Source organism: Hylobates moloch, unplaced genomic scaffold (assembly GCF_009828535.3).
Source record: "Hylobates moloch isolate HMO894 unplaced genomic scaffold, HMol_V3 SCAFFOLD_9, whole genome shotgun sequence".
In the NCBI taxonomy this organism is placed as follows: domain Eukaryota; kingdom Metazoa; phylum Chordata; class Mammalia; order Primates; family Hylobatidae; genus Hylobates; species Hylobates moloch.
This window is the reverse complement of record NW_026652284.1, coordinates 23408235-23412738: the sequence shown is the minus strand read 5'-3', so window position 1 is coordinate 23412738 and position 4504 is coordinate 23408235.

Here is a 4504-nt window from a genome sequence, read left to right as displayed (position 1 = left end):
CCCGTCTCTACTAATAATACAAAAATTAGCCGGGTGTGGTGGCGCATGCCTGTAATCTCAGCTACTCGGGAGGCTGAGGCAGGAGAATCACTTGAACCTGGGAGGCGGAGGTTGTGGTGAGCCGAGACTGCGCCATTGCACTCCAGCCTGGGCAAGAAGAGCAAAACTCCGTCTCAAAACAGACAAACAAACAAACAAAAAACCCCCCCGCGCCATATTATTTATTTATTGATTTTTGAGATGGAGTCTCACTCTGTCGCCCAGGCTGGAGCGCAGTGGTGCGATCTCGGCTCACTGCAACCTCCGCCTCCTGGGTAAGTGATTCTCCTTCTTCAGCCTCCTGAATAGCTGGGATTACAGGTGCCTGCCACCATGCCTGGCTAATTTTTGTATTTTTAGTAGAGATGGGATTTTGCCATGTTGGTCAGGCTGGTTTTGAACTCCTGACCTCAAGCAATCCGCCCACCTCGGCCTCCCAAAGTGCTGAGGTTACAGGTGTGAGCCACTGCACCCGGCCTATTATTATCATTGTTTTAAGAGATGGGGTCTTCGGATGTTGCCTATGCTGTTCTTAAAACTCCTGGGCTCAAGCAATCCTCCCACCTTAGCCTCCCAAGTAGCTGGGACTATAGGCGCACGCTGCCATGCTTGGCTTCCCTTTTTATATTAAAAAAGTAAAAAAAAATTGCTTTTATATAGGAAGATACAAAAAATTACAACAACTTTTATTACAGCTTTGTTGAGGTATAATTGACATAGAATAAACTGCATATATTTAAAGTGCTCAATTTGATAAATTTGAACATATGTATGTACCTGTTAAACTATCACCACAATCAAGATAGTGAACGGCTCCATCACCCCTAAAGGTTTCCTCATGTGCTTAGTAATCCATTCCTCCTGTCCCCAGGTAATCTTGATTTGCTTTCTACTAAGATACATTAGTTTGCATCTTCTGGAATTTTGTATAAATGGAGTCTATAGTATGTACTTTTTGTTTTTTTTTTTCTTTTTCAGTCTGGCTTCTTTTTTTTTTTTTTTGAGATGGAGTCTTGCTCTGTCACCCAGGCTGGAGTGCAGTGGAGCTATCTTGGCTCACTGCAAGCTCCACCTCCCGGGTTCACACCATTCTCCTGCCTCAGCCTCCCGAGTAGCTGGGACTACAGGTCGCCATGCCCGGCTAGTATTTTGTATTTTTAGTGGTGACGGGGTTTCACCATGTTGCCCAGGCTGGTGTCAAACTCCTGAGCTCAGGCGATCCGCCCACCTTGACCTCCCAAAGTGCTAGGATTACCAGTGTGGCCACTGCACCCAGCTCTTCATTTTTATTTTTATGTTTATTTTTGAGAGATGGGGTCTCACTATGTTGCCCAGGCTGGTCTCGAACTCCTGGGCTCAAGTGATCCTCCTGCCTCAGCCTCCCAAAGTGCTGGGACTACAGGTATGAACCACTGTGCCCGGCCCTTATTTTTATTTTTATTTTTTGAGAGACGGGGTCTCACTATGTTGCCCAGGCTGGTCTTGAACTCCTGGGCTCAAGCAATCCCCCGCCTCAGCCTCCCAAAGTGCTGGGATTACTGGTGCGAGCCACCACACCTGGCCTAATTTATTTCTTTTTATAGCTGAATAGCATTCCAGCATAGGGGTATATCCCAATTTGCTTATCCATTCACCTTTTGATGGATATTTCAGCTGTTTTTAGTTTTTGGCTGTTATGAATAAAACTGTAAATATTTGGGTGCAAGTCTTCATGTGCACATATGCTTTCATTTTTCTTGGGTCAGTATTCAGGAGTGGGATGCCTGGGTTACATGTTAGATGTGTGTTTAACTTTTAAGAAACTGCCAATTTCAGTTTATTTTTTTTATCATACAGTATGACCTTGGACAAAAGCCACCCAGCATGACCTTTAACCTCTCTGGGCCTCAACTTTGCTTAGAACTCAATGATACAGCTTCTGTGGAATTCTACCTTCACAGAACTGTTGCAGGACAAATAAGACTGTCTTTGAGAAGACGCTTAGGGCTCTCAGGAAGGACAGAGATCTCCAGAGAGCCAGGAGGTTATTATTGCCGCCATCATCGCACCCTCACAACCTTTTAATTAGATTGCTCCTCTCCCCTGTGGACCTGAGGGTGCTGGGGGGGCGGGGCGGGGGCTACTCTAGATTCCCTCCAGATTTTGTGCTGCCCAACCCTCCTGGCCTCTGAACGGTGCTGATGCTGTCACAGGTCATAAGGCCTTTGAAGACAGGTATGAACACCTGCCAGTTGGCACAGCCCTTGCTAAGCGGATGCTTCCCTCCTGTGTTGTGTGAAATGTCCTAATCAGGTTTCTATACCCGCAAGTCAGCTGGTGACCCCTGTCCCTGACCCAAAAGCAACAGGCAACGTGAAATGACAAAAACCACCCAGCACCCACCTTCAACACACCAAAACCCTCCAACATCTAAACAACTTGCTTAGATGGTGAGCTTTTTTTTTTTTTTGAGATGGAGTCTTGCTCTGTCACCCAGGCTAGAATTCAGTGGCACGATCTTGGCTCATTGCAACCTCCACCTCCCGGGTTCAAGTGATTCTCCTGTCTCAGCCTCCCTAGTAGCTGGGATTACAGGTGTGTGCCACTATGCCTGGCTAATTTTTGTCTCTTTTTAGTAGAGATGGGGTTTCGCCATGTTGTCAGGCTGGTCTTGAACTCCTGACCTGAAGTGGTCTGCCCCCCTTGGCCTCCCAAAGTGCTGGGATTACAGGGGTGAGCCACCATGCCCAGCCCCTAGAGTGAGCATTTTTGCAGAGGACTTGAGACAGGGGATGGGGACTTTCTTCGTTGGAGAGGACTCTGAGGCCCCGTGGTTTTGCTCTGAGGTTTTGCTGCTTCTGACATTTCTGTGCCCTGGATGATGGTGTGACTGTCCTCGGTGAGTCTGTGTGGGCGGAAGGAGAGGTGGGAGCTTTCTCATTTGATGTGCAGTGAATGCATCTGACTTGGGCCATAGTGGGATTTGGGGAGAATGTGTTGGGGAAGGAGTGGGGAGGCTCCGTGGCCCCGCGGGTTGTAGGGGATTCCATAGCAGGCTTTCACTCCTTAAGGAGGGCGCAGGGCCTGCCGATTTTGTTCCACTCTTCTGAGCCTCTCAGAGTGAGTGGTCTTGCTGGGTGCCGGGCAAAGGCAAGCCGGGGAGCTAGGAAATGCCTCCTCCTGCCCTTGACATGTGATAAGCAATGTATGCACCACCGGAGCTGCAGCTTCAGAAAGATTATGTTCAAGTTGAGTCAGTTTGTCCAATCTCTTTGCCTGCACAACTGCAACTTTTCAGTTTTGTACTGGTGATTGGGGTGGAAGGAGGGGTGGGGAAGGAAGGGACCGTGGAGGGAGGAATAACAGAAAAAAAAAAGAAAAAGAAAAAAGAAAAAGATTTGTGTCAGCAAAATGACAGAGCCAAGTTTTTCATGTGTTTCTGGGGAAATAGAATTTGCAGAGCTTATGCTTGACTGTAAATCAAGGCGTCTGTTCCAGGCTGCTGTCGGCTCTATGTTTGCTCTGGGGGGCTGGGACTTAGGTGGGATTCAGAGCCAGGCAGGGTCTGCCCTGGCACTGAGCTGTAGATGTGAAAACTGTCCCAGGTACAAGGCCTGAAAGAAAACAGAAACCGGCTAAAGAAAATCAGGCCGGAGGTGGGTGGGTGGGGTGGGGGTTGCGGTGCAGGGCAAAGCTGTTTGCTAAAACTAGGGTAGTTCCCTCTCACACCAAATCCAAACTCAAGTTCAAGTTCTTTTCTGTAGGCAGTAAATGCTTGAGGCTTCTCTTTGCCAGGTGATGTGGGAAGAGGTTGGTGAGACCTGGGGGGAAGGATGGAATGAAAGGAGGAGCAATTTTAGAGAGCGTTGGTAGGGCCGGGGGAAATTTTGCAAGCAAAATTAGATTGTTGCAGGGCTTAATGAGTTTGGAAAATGTTTCGCAGAGCTGCTCCAGCTGGAAAGGCTCTCTGGGAGGTGCTGAGATGGGAACTGGACAGCATCTTGCTTCTGTGGAGTGAGAGGTGGGGGCTTTCTAGCTTTCAACTGGATGAGTTATTTTATAAAGTTGAACTGGAAGGAACTAGCAGCCTCTGCCCCCCTTCTCTTACCTGATTAAAACCCCACCCATTCCATCCTTCAGGGCACCCTTCCCTTCCCCTCTATGATCTCAAAGATGTTTGGTGTCTATCAGTACTGACATATGTATTTGGATTTCAGTCCAGCTTTCTTTCTTTCCTTTTTTTTGAGACGCAGTCTCGTTCTGTCGCCCAGGCTGGAGTGCAGTGGTGCGATCTTGGCTCACTGCAACCTCTGCCCCCTGGGTTCAAGCGATTCTCCTGCTTCAGCCTCTCAAGTAGCTGGGATTGCAGGTGCCTGCCGCCACGCCCACTAATTTTTGTATTTTTAATAGAGACAGGGTTTTGCCATGTTGGCCAGGCTAGTCTCGAACTCCTGACCTCAGGTGATCCATCTGCCTTTGCCTCCCA